The 17,259-nt window shown below is 37.4% G+C and overlaps 1 protein-coding gene across 2 annotated transcripts in view; it reads left to right on the top strand.

Moving 5' to 3' along the window:
• Nucleotides 1-17,259, top strand: part of EPHA6 (EPH receptor A6) — a 941,507-nt gene that overhangs the window by 802,809 nt on the left and 121,439 nt on the right. The gene's annotated exons all lie outside the window — the stretch shown is intronic.

Below are 17,259 nucleotides of genomic sequence, written 5' to 3'. Positions count from 1 at the left end.
TGAATAAGTTCTGTTTGCATCTCATCTTTCTCTCTTGATCTCATTTTCATTTATTTTTCTTCATTCTGGGTCCTCTTCTTCCAACTGCTCTGAATGCTAGCAGTGATGATATATTTATACTCTGACTGGGCTTGATGTCCAGATTCAATCCTACAAGCTGAATTCAGCAAAATCATCAAGTTATTATAGAGCAATACTGCTGTTGCAGTGTATACTCTCAACCAAGTGTGCTCTGTAAGGTAAACTGAAATTCAGAGGTGTTTGGGGACATGAACTGTTCTTCTCTGTAGCTATTCTAAAAATGTGTTATTTTATAGCTTATATTCATTTCACCTGTTCTAAATTATTTTAGAATAATTTATCAGGACCACCTATGGTACTTGAAATGCATGTATACTTAATGTCCTTCCATTATGTTTCTTCAAAAACTCGTTTTTATCAGATACACATCAAGATGACTCATTACCTAATGATGCTTGGGTTAGGTTGGTTTTCTTTTTATTTTCTTCTTTTTATTTTTGCATCAGCTGTATTCTAAAGCAGAATATAATGGCAAACAATATAGCAGATATTCAATCTAAATTGCTGCTAAAAATGGATCAAATGAGTACCACAAGCAAATAAGGTGGGAAATAGTAGCTTCTCACCTAATTTATATATTTTATTCTGCAGAATAATGAATCAATTAAATGTTATAAAGAAACAATAATATGTTATAAATGAAAGATTTACTTCTAAACATCCTACTACATGTTTAGAACTAGTGTATTTTATGCTTTAAATTTCAAAACCTAATATTTTCCAGCTCTTATTATGTACTATGTATGTAAGACATTATCAGAGATTCTAGGGGAAAAGAACCTGAATACCTATCTCAGTTAATTTTGGCTCTACTTATGGACTATGTGACCTTGGGCATGGTATCAAATTCTCTGTACCTCTCTTTACTCATTATAAAATTCTCTGTACCTCTGTTTACTCATCCACTTCATACAGTTATTATAAAGATTAATTAATTGTTGTAAAGCTTATAGAATAGTGTGTGACACATTGCAGGTGGCAGAGCAAGGATTCAAACTCAAGTCTCTGTGACTCAAAAAGCCATGCTCTCGTGCATTATGAATTCATTTTATTAAAATGCTTACTACTTTTCCTTATAAGTCTACTACCATCTCCTCATGTGGTCTATGTCCCCTTTGCACATAGAGTTTCTTTTTTTTTTGAGACGGAGTCTCGCTCTGTGGCCCTGGCTGCAGTGCAGTGGCGCAATCTCGGCTCACTGCAAGCTCCGCCTCCTGGGTTCACGCCATTCTCCTGCCTCAGCCTCCGGAGTAGCTGGGACTACAGGCGCCCGCCACCGCGCCCGGCTAATTTTGTTTTTGTATTTTTAGTAGAGATGGGGTTTCACCGTGTTAGCCAGGATGGTCTCGATCTCCTGACCTTGTGATCCGCCCACCTCGGCCTCCTAAAGTGCTGGGATTACAGGCGTGAGCCACCGCGCCCGGCCTGCACATAGAGTTTCTAAAAGTCACATTATTATAATGCAAAAAAAAATCAAATGAATGGAAAAGTAGGGTCAATACTTCCATCTTACTCTTCTTTAATGTTCTTACCCTTCTTTGTAATCATTTCTCCTTAGAAACTCAAAGTGCTTTATAAACTTTATGTCAATAACAGATACTCAACTCCCCATGACAAGCAGAAATAAAACATATAAATATATATAGCCCATAAATTTTCAAAAGCAAAGTCATTTTTCAAACTACAGCTTTAGAACATAATCACAGCTTTTGTGAGCACAGGAAGGAGGAAGTGACTAAGTGCACTGTGTAGTAGGGGAGCCATCCGTGGCTCATTAATAGCCTTCTGTGCTTACTGGAAGCAGAAATGATTTCCCTTTGGTCTCCCACACTATTTGAAAACTGCTTCAATTTGCTATTTTATTATGAAGGAGTGGTAGCACTACTAACTACAAGATTACATCTTAGTGTCAGTGCTGGTGGCTGGCTGGCTTTCATATGGCACTGGATTCATGAATCTTATACCATTTGGGATCCTTGTGGACATTCTTCCAGATATATATCAGCAGAGGGACAGTGTAGTCAAGTGTGTGTGTGGGCTTGTGTGAGAACATATACGTGTGTGTAGAGAAGGGATGTGTGTGTGACCGTGTGTAATTTTAATTTTAAAATTGAATACATTCTGACTTAGCAAGCAACTCAGCAGCAGCCTGGCTGCCCAGAACGCACAACCTCACCAATGTTTGGATTTTTTAACTTTTCTAAGCCCATTTGGGGATAGTGGTCAAGGTTACACTTAATTCACAGTAGTGTATTTTCTCTAATTTCACTAAAATTTACTGGGCGAATTAAGTATAACCTTGACCATTATCCCCATACAGGCTTTTTCCAGCTATACATTTGGATTTAGTAAATACTTTTTGTGGCACTTACCTGCAAACCACCTATCCCTAAATTTTAGCAATTCCCATTTTAGAACATTCCACTTAGAACTTCCCATTTTTATAACTAATATTAACTAGCAATCTAAACTAAGTATAGCTATAGAATAACTTTGAAATGCCGTATGTCAACCACAAATTTTTTTGTTTTATAACATTTGTTGAGTGCTAATTTATATTGCAAAATTCAGTTATACCAAAATATAATACTAAATATACTACTAGTTTCAGTGCAAGAGGGTGTGTTCATACTGCAGCCTTTTGCTCACACCTCAAATCCTTTGTCATGAGAGAAAAGGAACACTTACTGTTTTGTTTGTTTGTTTGTTTGTTTGACAGAGTCTTGGTCTGTCACCAGGCTTGAGTGCAGTGGCACGATCTCAGCTCACTGCAACCTCCACCTCCCAGGTTCAAGTGATTCCCCCGCCTCAGCCTCCCAAGTAGCTGGAACTACAGGTGTGCACCACCACACCCAGCTAATTTTTTTTTTTTTTGGGGGGGATTTTAGTAGAGTCGGGGTTTCACCACGTTGGCCAGGATGATCTCTATTTCCTTACCTCGTGATCCGCCTGCCTTGGTCTTCCAAAGTGCTGGGATTACAGTCGTGAGCCACTGTGCCTGGCTTATACTTACATTTTTTACAATGCAAATCACTTAGGAAAATAAGAAAGGGGTCATCTATAAACCAAAAATGTAGGAGAAGTTAATAAAAGAAAGTGAGAAGGATTTAATAAGTAAGGAAATCAGCTCAAAATATGCTCAGGGAAGGATGGCTGAGAATAAGAAAAGTGAGTGGAAGGTGGTGCTATCAATTGAAATAAAGAATACAGAGGAGGAACAGGATGGACTGGTAGTTGGAAGGAAATGGTAAGTTTAATTTTGGTCATGTTGCATTTGAGTTGTCTGTGGAACATCCAGTGAAAATGTTCAGTGGGTGGGGACCAAGAAGGCTGACTAGAAGCAACTACTGTGTGTGACTCTTACAGAGAGGAATAAAGGGGTGAATAATACAGAACCTTCAACTGAAACATCCAGGTACTTGCATTGGGACTGATCAGGGAAACAATTTGACCTACAGAGAATGGAGAAAAGGAGGTCAATGACCCACCCAGGAGAAACGCAGAGCAACAGGAACCTCCCCTACCCAGGGAAGTGCTTAGTAAATGTGTTACCCCAGGAAACCACACTTCTCCCATGGATCTTTGCAACGCTTGGGACAGGAGATACTCTTATGGACCCATTCCACCAGGGTCCTCAGTCTGACACACATAACTGTTTGAAGTCCTGGCAGAGAAGCTACTCAGATGCACAGAGTCCTGGAAGCTTTATATATGCTGGCTCTGGGGTCCCTGGAGTTGCTGCTGTGACAGCAACTCAGGCAAGGTAACAAGTTGGACCTCCATACATACTCCTGAAAAGGGGGCTGAATCCAGGGGGCAGAGCACTATCAGTCTGCAGGCCCTACTTCCAGGGTACCCTACAGGATAAGACCTACTGACTTGGAATTCCAGCCAGCCCCTGGCAACATTGTTGCTCCTACCTGGGACTGAATAGAGTTTCCTCGGGGGAGGGGCAGGCCACCATCTTTGTTGTTTGGACAACTTGGCCATTCCAGTCTCTAGGCTTTGGGAGCCCATATTGACCAGGGATAGAAGGGATCCCCCAACACATCTCATCTGCTCTACCAAAACATGTCCAGATTGCTTCTTTAACCAATCTATTCATCCTCACTGGCAGGGCATCCCAACTGGGACCTCAAGCCACCCCCTTCTGTGTTCTCCAGCCCAACAGAGATTTGAATTCTCCCTGGTATGGAGAGGCCAGAAATGGGTGGGCCGCCATCTTTGCTGTTCAGCAACCTAGTGGTTCCAGCTTCCAGGCTTCAGAGAGCACAAGCCAACCAGGGACAGAAGGAGTACCCCAGTAGTACACAGCTACTCTACAAAAGAGTGACTAGACTGCTTCTTTAAGAGTGTACCTAATCCCAATCCTCCTGACTGGGTGAGATCTCCCAAGCAGGGTCTCCAGCCACCTCCTACAAGTGTGTTGGAACTAGCAACAGGTCCATACTTCCCTGGAACAGAGCTCACAGAGGAAGGGCCATCTTTTCTGTTTCACAGCCTTCACTGGTGATACCTTCAGGTACTGGAAAATCCAAGGCAACCAGGCACTGGAGCAGATACCCAGAAAATTACAGCAGCCCTATGAAAAAGTGGCCAGACCATTAAAAGGAAAAAATAAATAAATCCAAAGGTCAGCAACCTCAGAGATTGAAAATGGAGAAGCCCACAATGATGAGAAAGAATCAGTGCAAGAACACTGAAATCTCAAAAAGCCAGAGTGTCCTCTTTCCTCCAGATAACCACATCACCTCTCCAGCAAGGGTTCAGAACTGGACTGAGGCTGAGATGGCTGAGATGACACAACTAGGTTTCCAAATGTGTCTAAAAAAAATCTTCACTGAGCTAAAGGAACACATTCTAACTCAATGCAAGGAAGCTAAAAATCATGATAAAATGTTGCAGGAGCTGACAGTCAAAATAGCCAATATAGAGAACATAACTGACCTGATTGATAGAGCTGAAAAACACAATGCAAGAATTTCATAATGTAATCACAAGTATTAATAGCAGAATAGACCAAGTAGAGGGAAGAATCTCAGAACTTAAAGATAGGGTTTCTGAAATAACACTGGCAGACCAGAATAGAGAAAAAAGAATGAAAATGAATAAACAAAACTCCAAGAAATATGGGATTATATAAAAAGACCGGCCGGGTGCGGTGGCTCAAGCGGCCAGGCGCGGTGGCTCAAGCCTGTAATCCCAGCACTTTGGGAGTCCGAGACGGGCGGATCACGAGGTCAGGAGATCGAGACCATCCTGGCTAATACGGTGAAACCCCGTCTCTACTAAAAAAATACAAAAAACTAGCCGGGCGCGGTGGCGGGCGCCTGTAGTCCCAGCTACTCGGAGGCTGAGGCAGGAGAATGGCGGGAACCTGGGAGGCGGAGCTTGCAGTGAGCTGAGATCCGGCCACTGCACTCCAGCCTGGGCGACAGAGCGAGACTCCGTCTAAAAAAAAAAAAAAAAAAAAAGACCAAATCTGTGACTGACTGATGTACTTGAAAGAGATGGGGAGAATGCAACCAATGTAGAAAACATATTTCAGAATATCATCCATGAGAACTTACCCAACCAAGCTAGACAGGCCAACATTCAAATTCAGGAAATACAGAGAACCCCAGTAAAATACTTGATGAGAAGGTTATCCTCAGGACACATAATCGTCAGATTCTCCAAGGTCAAAATACAAGAAAAAATGTTAATGGCAGTCAGAGAGAAGGGCCAGATCACCTACAAAGGGAAGCCCATCAGGCTAACAGAGAACCTTTTAGCAGAAACCTTATAAGCCACAAGACATTGAGCGCCAATATTCAACATTATTAAACGAAAGAGATTCCAACCCAGAATTTCATATCCATTCAAACTAAGCTTCATAAGAAAAGGGAAATAAGGTCCTTTTCAGACAAGTAATTGCTGAGGGAATTCATTACCACCAGACCTGCCTCATAAGAGCTCCTGAAGGAAGCACTAAATGTGGAAAGGAAAAACTATTACCAGCCACAATAAAAACACAGTGAAGTACACAGACCAGTGGCACTATAAATTAACCACATAAACAAGTCTGCAAAATAATTAGCTAGCATCACAACGTCAGGATCAAATCCACACATAACAATACTAACCTGAAATGTAAATGGGCTAAGTGCCTCAATTAAAAGATACAGAATGGCAAGCTGGATAAAGAACTAAGACCTATCAATATGCTGTCTTCAAGAGATCCATCTCACATGCAGTAACACACGTAGGCTCAAAATAAAGGGATGCAGGAAAATTTACCAAGCAAATGGACAATAGAAAAAACCAGGGTTGCCATCCCCAGTTTTTGACAAAACAGACTTTAAACCAACAAAAATCAAAAAAGACAAAGAATGGTATTACATAATGGTAAAGGATTCAATTCAACAAGATGAGCTGACTATCCTAAGTATATATGCACCCAACACAAGAGCACTCAGATTCATAAAGCAAGTTATTAGAGACCTTGAAAGAGACTTAGACTCCCACACAATAATGGTGGAAGACTTTAAAATCCCACTGTCAATATTAGATCATCAAGATAGAAAATTCACAAAGATATTCAGGACTTCAACTCAGGTCTGGATTGAATGTACTTGATAGATATCTGAAGACCTCTCCACTCCAATGCAACAGAATATACATTTTTCTCATCACCACGTGGCACTTACTCTAAAATTGATCACATAATTGGAGGTAAAACATTCCTCAGCAGATGCAAAAGAACTGATATCATAACATTCTCTCAGAGCACAGCACAATCAAATTAGAACACAAGACTAAGAAATACACTCAAAACCATACAATTACATGGAAATTGAATAACCTGCTCCTGAATGACTTTTGGGTAAATAATGAAGTTAAGGCAGAAATCAAGAAGTTCCTTGAAAGTAATGAGAATAAATATACAATGTACCAGAATCTCTGGGACACAGCTAAGGCAAGGTTAAGAGGGAAATATTTAGCACTAAATGCCCACCTCAAAAATCTGGAAAGAACTCAAGTCATCAACCTAACATCAAAACTAAAAGAATGAGAGAACCAAGAGCAAACAAATCCCAAAGCTAGCAGAGGATGAGAAATAACTAAGATCAGAGCTGAGCTAGAGAGAAATGAAAAACCATTGAAAAACTCAACAAATCCTGATGCTGGTTTATTTAAAAATTGATAAAATAGATAGATTTCTAGCTAGCCTAATAAAGAAGAAAGGAGAGAAGATTCAAATAACACAATCAGAAATGATAAGGGAGATATTACCCCACAGAAATACAAGCAATGATCCAAGAATACCACAAACACCTCTATTCACATAAATTAGAAAATCTAGAAGAAACTGATAAATTCCTGGACACATATATCCACCCAAGACTGAACCAGGAAGAAATTGAATCCCTTAACAGACCAATAACACGTTCTGAAATTGAGGCAATAATAAATAGCTTTCCAAGCACAAAAGCCCAGGACCAGATGGATTCACAGCTGAATTCTACCAGATGTACTAAGAAAAGTTGGTGCCATTCCTACTGAAACTATTCTAAAAACTTGAAAAGGAAGGACTCTGCCATAACTCATTCTATGAGGGCAGCATCTTCCTGATACCAAAACCTGGCAGAGATACAACAGAAAAGAAAACTTCAGGCCAATATCCTTGCTAAACATCAATGCAAAAATCCTCCACAAAATACTGGCAAACTGAATCCAGCAGCACATCAAAGAGCTGATCCACCATGATCAAGTAGTGGTGATCATCCCCAGGGTGCAAGTCGGTTTAACATATGTTAATCAATAAATGTGATTCATAACATAAACAGAACTAAAAACAAAACTCACATGATTATCTCAATAGATGCAGAAAAGGCTTTTGATGAAATTCAACATCCCATCATGTTAAAAACTCTCAATAAACTAGGTATTGAAGCAATATGCCTCAAAATAATAAGAGCCATTTATGACAAACTGACAGCAAACATCATACTGAATGGGCAAAAGCTGGAAACATTCCCCTTGAAAAAAGGGTATAAGACAAGGGTGCCCTATCTCACCACTCCTATTCAACATAGTATGGGAAATTCTGTCCAGAGCAATCAGACAATAGAAAAAAAGGGAGGGGTGGGGGGAGGAATCCAAATAGGAAGAAAGGAAGTCAGACTTACCCCTGTTTGTAGATTACATGATCCTATATCTACAAAAGTCCATTGTCTGAGCCCAAAAGCTTCTTAAGCTGATAAGCAACTTCAGCAAACTCTCAGGATACAAAATCAATGTGGAAAAAAATGCGAACATTCCTATACACCAACAATAGTCAGGCCAATAGCCAAATCACAAAAGAACCAAATTCACAATTGCCACAAAAAGAATAAAACACCTAGGAATGCATCTAACAAGGGAAGTGAAAGATCTCTAAAAGGAAAACTATAAACCACTACTCAAAGAAATCAGAGCTGACACAAACAAATGGAAAAACTATCCATGCTGATGGAAAGGAAAAATCACTATTGTTAAAATGGCCATACTGACCAAAGCAATTTATAGATTCAAAGCTATTTACATAAAACTACCACTGGCATTCTTCACGAACCAGAAAGAACTATTTTAACATTCATATGGAACCAACAAAGAACCCAAGTAGTCAAGGCAATCCTAAGCAAAAAGAACAAAGTTGGAGGCATCATGCTGCTTAACTTCAAACTATACTACAGAACTACAGTAAGCAAAACAGCATGGTACTGGTACAAGAACAGACACATAGGCCAGTGGAACAGAAGAGAAAATCCACAAATAAGACTACACACCTACAGCTATCTAATCTTTGACAAACTTGGCAAAAACAAGCAATGAGGAAAAGATTCTTTATTCAATAAAGTGTACTGGTATAACTGGGTAGCCATATGCAGAAAATTGAAACTGGACCTTTTTCTTACACCATATACAGACATTAACTTAAGATGGATTAAAGAGTTAAGTGTAAAACCTAAAGCTACAAAAACTTTGGAAGACAACCTAGGTAATTCCTTTCAGGAGATAGGCACAGCCAAAAATTTTATGATGAAGACACCAAAATAATTGCAACAAAAGCAAAAATTGACAAATAGAATCTAATCAAACTAAAGAGCTTCTACATAGCAAAAGAAACTAATAACAGACTAAATAGACAACCTACAGAATGGGAGAAAACTTCTGCAAACTATGCATCTGACAGAGGTCTAATATCCAGCATATATAAGGAACTTAAACAAATTTACAAGGAAAAAGCAAACAACCCCATTAAAAACTGGACAAAGGACATGAACAGACAGACATGTAAAAGGAGACATACATGTGGCCAAGAAATATATGAAAAAAACTCAGCATCACTGATCATTAGAGAAATGCAAATCAAAACCGCAATGAGTTACCATCTCACACCAGTCAGAATGGGTATTACTAAAAAGTCAAAAAATAATAGATGCTGGCAAGGTTGTGGAGAAAAATGAATGGCTATACACTGTTGGTAGCAGTGTAAATTAGTTCAACCATTGTAAAAGACACTGTGGCGATTCCACAGAGACCTAAAGACAAAAAATAACATTCGACCCAACAATCCCATTACTGAGGATATACCCAAAGGAATAGAAATTGTTCTATTATAAACACACACGGACACATATATTCATTGCAGCACTATTCAAAATTGCAAAGACATCGAATCAACCCAAATGCCCATCAGTGATAGACTGGATAAAGAAAATATGGTACATATACACTGTGGAATACTATGCAGTCATGAAACATAATGAGATCATGTCCTTTGCAGGCACGTGGATGGAACTCCTTAGCAAACTAACACAGGAACAGAAACCAAGCACTGCATGTTCTCATTTGTGAGTGAGAACTAAATGATGAGAACACATGGACAACACATAGAAGGGAACAACACACACTGGAGCCTCTCAGAGAGTGGAAGGTGGGAGGACGGAGAGGATCAGGAAAAATAACTAATGGATGTTAGACTTAATACCTGAAGGGTGAAATCTGTATGACAAACCCCCATGACACAACCACTTAAGAAACCTGCACATCCTGCACATGTACCCCTGAACTTAAAATAAAAGTTTTGAAATTTTTTTTTAAAAAAGGAGATGTCCAGACAGCAATTTAAAATACAAATCTTATGCTCAGTGGAAAAATATTGGCTAAAATTGAACATCTGGGACTTGGTAGCATAAAGGTAGTTACTAAATACAAACCATGATATTTCCTAAGGAGAACATTGAACCAGGGTGGAACTTTGTGCTGTACCAATCTGAGGGGCTGCATGGATGGAATTCCTAAAGGTAACTAGGCAAGAGTGGGCAAAGAGGAACAAGGAGGGAGACAGAAAAACATAAAGTCCCCAAACCCAAAGGAATACAGTTTTTAAGTCAGGAGCACATAACCAATTGTGAAAAATTCAGGAGAGGAATTCTGAAAGACAGAAACAAAGAAACATCTATAGGATTTAGCACATAAGAGGGACTCAGTGATCTCAACAAGAGCATTTTCAATGGTTTGGTCTCAGGCAGAAGCCAGATTGCAGAGAGCAAAAATGAGAATCACAACTAACAGGAATTTGTAGGTGAAGATGATTCCTTTGGGAACAGGTGGGTGAGATGTCAAGGCAAATAATAAATCAAATGCTAGTATGCTAGTAGACCAAAACGTAAGAAAAATCAAGGATTTCTTTTCAATTTTTTAATTTTGATAAAATACACATAACATAAAATTTATTTACCATCTTAACCATTTTTAAGTGCACAATTCAGTGGTATTTAGTACATTCATATCATTGTTGCAAATATCACCAGTATCCGTCTGCAGAACTCTATTTATCTGGCAAAACTGAAATGCTGCACTCATTAAGTAATTAAACTTTCCCACTTCTTTAAAATCATTAAACTCCCCCCTTCTCCCTTCCCCCAGCTCCTGGCAAACAACATTCCACTGCCTGTCTCTATGAGTTTGGCTACTCTTAGTATCTCATTTAAGTGAAATCATATAGTATTTATCTTTTGTGATTGGCTTATTTCACTTAGCATAATGTCCTCAAAGTTCAGTCATGTTGAATTGTATGTCAGAATCTCCTTCCTTTTTAAGGATAAATGATATTCCATTGTATGTACATGCCACATTTTGCTTATCCATTCATCTCTTGATGGATACTTGGGTTGCTTTCATATTTTAGCTATTGCGAAGAATGCTATTATGAGACTAGATGCACTTTGACACCCTACTTTCCATTCATTTGAGTATACATCCATAAGTGGGATTACTGGATAATATTTTAATTCTATTTTTAACTTTTAGGGGAACCGCCATACTGTTTTCTGTAGTGGCCATGTCATTTTACATTCCTACCCACGGAGTACAAGGGTTTCAGTTTCTCGGTATTCTCACTAACACATGTTATTTTCTGACGTTTTTGTTTGTTTTATGTTTATTGTTATAATGGCCATCCTGATGGATGTGAAGTGGTGTCTCAATGAAGTTTTAATTTCTGTAATGATTTGTGGTTTTCAGGATCTTTTCAATGTTATTGGCTATTTGTATATCTACTTTGTAGAAGTATCTGTTCAAGTCCGTTTTCCATTTTTGAATCAGGTTGCTTGATTTTTTTGTTGTTGAATTTTAGGAGTTCTCAATATAGGCTGGATATTATTCCCTTAGGAGATACATGATTTACAAGTATTTTCTCCCGTTCTGTGAGTTAGCTTTGTACTCTGCAGAGAGTGGTTTTTGATGCACAAAGGTTTTTAAGTTTCATGTGACCCAGTTTGTCAGTTTTTCCTTTTGTTGCCTGTGGCTTTGGTATCATATCTAAGAAATCATTGCCAAATTTAATGTCATGAAGCTTTTGCACTATGTTTTGTTCTAAGAGTTTTATAATTTGAGGTCTTACATTTAGGTCTTTGATGCATTTTGAGTTAATTTTTGCATATGTTTTAGGTAAAGATTTAACTTCATTATTTTGCATGTTGATATTCAGCTTTCCTAGCACCATTTATTGAAAAGACGGTACTTTCCCAACTTAATAATCTTGGCACCCTTATCAGAAATTATTTGACCATTGTTATTAGTCCATTCCTGCTTGTATAACAATATAACACAGATTAGATATGTAATAAATAATAGAAATTTATTTCTCACAGTTCTGGAAGCTGAGAAGTCCAAGACCAAGGGTAATAGCTTACTCTCTGCTTCCAAGATGACATTTTCTTGCTGTATTCTCACATGGCAGAAGGGACAAAAGCTGTATCCTCACATGGTGGAAGAGCAGAAGAGCAAAAAGGGCAAAAAGGGACTAGGATGCTCCTTTCAACCTCTTTTACAATAGCACTAATCCCATTCATGAGGATGAGTGTTCATGACTTAAGAATTTACCAAAAGCCCCACTCTTAATACTATCACATTAGGTATTAGATTCCAACATATGAATTTGGAAAGGACACATACATTCAAGCCATAGCAATCATACATGAAAAGGTTTATTTCTGGGCTCCATTCCATTGGTCAATATGTGTGTCTTTATGCAAATACCAAAATATTTTGAGTATTGTAACTTTATACTAAGTTTTGAAATCAGGAAATGTGACTCCTCCAGCTTTGCTCCTCTTTATTGGTTATCTAAGGTCCCTTGAAGTATAATGTGAATGTCAATTCTAGGGCGGACTTCTGTGTTTCTGCCAAAAAAAAAGGTATTGAAATTCTGATACTTACGTTGAATCAAAGTGGTGAAAGTGCCATCCTGGCCCTGTTCATTATCTTAGAGGAAAAACTTTCAATTTGTAACTGTCAAGTATGATGATTACTGTGGGTTATATATACATACACATAGCTTTTATTATGTCAAAGTAATTTTCTTTTATTCCTAGCTTGTTGAGTGTTTTTATCATGAAACGGTGGTAAATTTTGTCAAATGTTTTCTTCTTCACCAATTTAAATCATTGTGGGGATTTTCCTCCCTTCTTTCAGTTAATATGGTGTGTTACATTGACTGAGTTTCATATTTGAACCATCCTTACATTCAGTGAATTAATTCCATTTGGCCATGGTGTATAATACTTTTAATATGCTGCTGAATTCCATTTGCTAGTATTTTGTTGAGGATTTTTTCAAGAATGGTTAAAGGATATTGGTCTATAGTAATGTAAGGGTTTTTTGTAGTGTCTTTGTCTGGCTTTAGTATCAAGGTAATGTTTGTGGAATGAATCAAAATGTCTCTCTCCTCTTCAGTTTTTTTGGATGAAGTTTGAGGAGGATTTGTATTCATTCTTTAAATGTTTGGTAGACCTCACCAATAAAGTCATCATCATCAGGTCCAGGGATTTTCTTCAAGAGTTTTTTTATTACTGATTTAATCTTCTTAATAGTTATAGGTCTATTCAGGTTTTTTATTTCTTCATCATCTAGTCTTGATAGGTTTTGTGTTCCTAGGAATTTTTCCATTTTATCCAGGTTATCTAATTATTCACATACAATCATTTATAGTACTGTTATAATCCTTTTTATTTCTGTAGAATTGGTAGTAATATCCCACATTCATTCCGGGTTTAGTAATTTCTGTGTTCTCTTTATTTTCTTGGTCAATCTAGATAAAAGTTTGTTACTTTTATTGTTCTTTTGGAAGAACCAACTTTTGGTTTTGTGGATTTTCCATATTGTTTTTCTATTATCTATTTTATTTATCTTTGTTCTTATTTTTATTTCCTTATTTTTGTTACCCTTGGGTTTAGTTTGTTCTTCTCTTGTTCCTTACGTTGTTGTTTTGAGATATTCCTCTTTCTTTTAATACAGACATTTATAGCTACAAATTTCCTCCTTATCTCTGCTTTGGATGTGTGTCCTACAAATTGTAGTATGAGACACTCATTTTCAGTAGTCACTAAGTATTTTCTAATTTTCTTTGTGATTTCTTCTTTGATCCATTGGTTGTTTGAAAATTTATTGTCTGTGCATAAGTTTATGGACTTTTACATTTTTCTTCTATTATTCTTTATCTGTTGTAGTCAGAGAACATACTTTGTATGAAATCTACTATTTGAAATCTCTTGATATTTAAATTTATTGTCTAACATATGGCTTATCAAAGAAGACATTCCATATGAAATTTTGTTCTATTTTTCTTGGGTATAGTGTTTACTTATGTTAGATCTAGTTGGTTTATTGTGTCATTCAAGTCCTTTATAGTCTTATCTTCTCTCTGGTTTTTCTGTCCATTTTTCAGAGTGGGATTTTGAAATGTTTGTCTATCTGTTTCTCCCTTCAGTTCTATCAATTCTGTCAATATTTGTTGCATATATTTTGATGGTCTGTTGTTAGTTACGTTAATGCTTGTAATCGTTGTATCTTAAAATCAAGGGTATTTTTAAAATAGATGACAATCTGGACTATGCATACACTGAAAAAGAAGAAGGGGGGAATTTAAAAAATTGATAAGACAAAAGATTTCAGGAGATGAAAAGGTATAAAATCAAGGAACCTGGTGGAGGATTGACTTTGGAAAGCAGAAGCCTCCACATCTCCCAAGACTGGAGTGTTGTAGATCTAGATAGCTTTATGAGGAACATGCATAAATTGAAGGAAATGATGCTTGATTCTATTTCATTTCTACACAAAGTAGTAGAAGAGTTTTTATGGGAATTTGAGGACAAACTTTCCTTTAAGGTGAATGTTTGGAATCATTATTGAAATTAAAAACAAAAGTAGCAGATTATGGAAGTGCTGGACCATGAAGAGCAAGTTCTACTCCAGAGACTGTTTTTTCAAGACCCAGCAGATGCAACCAACCAAAAATCTTTATCAAAGTTATTAATAGTATGCAGTGTAAGTATCCAGGAGAGATGATCTTTTGGCCTGTTGGCCCAATTATATGTGCTAGTTGTATACATTTTTCCCCAAACTTGCCAGTCCTCATCTTGGTCCTGGAGAAAAATAATTAACTAACCATGCTGAACATTCAGATGATGCTGAAGAACATAAATGTGTTATGACAGTGATGTGCATGCTTCTGTGATTTTCTACGTGAACACTCAACTCCCCAAATGTAAGGGTGAAGATAACAGAAACTATGGTTTGTAGAGCATGTACAAAAGAAAAACAAGGATGCCAAAAGGCAACTGAGGATGGTAGTGAAGGGATTATTCAGGTAACAGAGAGTGAGTCCATGCTAGATGAAGAAGGACACGAAGAGTCTAATAGACTAGAAATAATCAAAATTATATGGGCTAGAAGTCTTTATTGCAGAGATGAGAAAGTATAGTTTTGTATGAGGGTAAGAGAGGAAGGGAAAGAAGAATGTGGCCAGAAAGTAGGGTACTGGCAGTAGTGTGCTAGAGCCAGATCTTATCAGTTTGCAAGAACTGGCTGATAAACTGTTAGTAGCTTAAAATTTGCTATGATGGGAGTATTTACACCACAAGAATTGGCAAATGCTACACATCAGGGCTTTCTGTCTTATTTTTCTCTAGAGAGCAGATTTACCAATATAACACTAGGTTGATGTTTAAGATTTCTGAAGTGAGACAGTTTCAGAAATGACAACTTCCAGATGTCCATTTGGGAGTCTGTGGCTGAAGTAAAGATGAGATTAATATACTTAATAAGCTAATGTAACTAACATTTACATGTGCTTTCTGTGAGTCAGGCATTATTCCAGTCCCATGCATTAGCTCACTTATTGTTCACAGCAGCACTGTGAAGTAGTTATCACCACTATCCTCATTTTACCAATGACAAAACTGAGGCAAAGCAAGTTAGGTGACTTGCCCAATGTCAAACAGCTGATAAATCATTTATTCATTTGTTATGCAAATATGCATTGACAGACTACAGTAGGCCAGGTACTTTTCTGGATCCTGGAATACAGAAGTAAGCAAAAGAGAAATAAAAATTTGAGTGGGTAGGGAAATAAGAATTCAGCAAAATATATGGTACATCAGATGGTGTTATTGCTGTGGAGAAAAATAAAGCAGGGAAAAGGCAAGTGGAATTGAGAGTGGGTTTCAGGATTAAATTGAGTGGAAGAGAAGGTCTTACTGAAACATGGCATTTGAGTAAAGATTAGAAGATGGTAAGGGAGAAAATAAAGTGGATACCTGAGGGAAAATATTCCAGGGAATAGTAATAGCAAGTGCCAATTCTCTGAAGTAGGAGAATTTTATTTCTATAGAACTGCAAATAAGTATTTATGCTTGATGAACATATGCCTGTTTTTCCTAAAACAGTGCCAAATCATGCATGTTGTCCCTTTATAATTACTAGCATGAGCCTTTTACTCTGCAGTTAGAATAATAAAATATATAGTCACCCTATCATTATGGCTTGAGAGGAGTACGTAAGGAGAAGGATGGTAAAAGATAAAGTCAGAGCAGATGGAGACAGAAAGGGAAACATCTCTTGGAGAATAATGATTCTTAATTTGGCTATATATTATAATAATTTAAATTTAAAGACCTTTTAAAATTCTCAAGTCCCAGGCTTTACCCCAGACCAACGAAATCAAAATCTCTTGGGGTGGGACATATGCATCAATATTTGTCAAAAGTTCCCCCAGTTGAGTCCAATATGCAGCTAAGTTGGAAAACTACTGAAATCAGGCATAGTAGGCCGTTATAATGACTTTGACTTTGAGTAATATGGGAAGCCATTGTAGTCTTTGGAATAGAGGAATAGCATGATGACCTAATTACTATATTTTATAAGGATCACTCATTGCTGTATTGAGAAGAGACTACAGTGACGCACAAATAGATGTAGGGAGATTAGGAGGCTTTTGCCATAATCCAGGTAAGAGATAATGATGCTTTAAACTAGGATCATTGCAGTGGAGTTTAAGGGAAATGGTCGAAGTCTATGATGTATGTTGAAAGTAGAGCCAATAGGATTTGCTAATGGATTAGATAAAGTGTATAAAAGAAAGAGAAAATCAAGGACAACTTTTACCTACAAAATAAGTTCAATGATAGGCAATAACTGTTTCCTAGGGTTACTGCACTGTAGTATTAAATGGCTAATAGACATAAAACTCCTAGAACAGGGTCTACCACATAATCAGGTATTCATAATGACATCTATTATTATATTATATTTCAGAAGATATCACTAAAAGTCATAAAATTGTCTGTAATTTCTTGATCTGTTTTTTCA

This window comes from Trachypithecus francoisi, unplaced genomic scaffold (assembly GCF_009764315.1).
Source record: "Trachypithecus francoisi isolate TF-2019V2 unplaced genomic scaffold, Tfra_2.0 Lachesis_group0, whole genome shotgun sequence".
In the NCBI taxonomy this organism is placed as follows: Eukaryota; Metazoa; Chordata; class Mammalia; order Primates; family Cercopithecidae; genus Trachypithecus; species Trachypithecus francoisi.
This window is presented reverse-complemented; position numbering and strand designations above follow the sequence as displayed.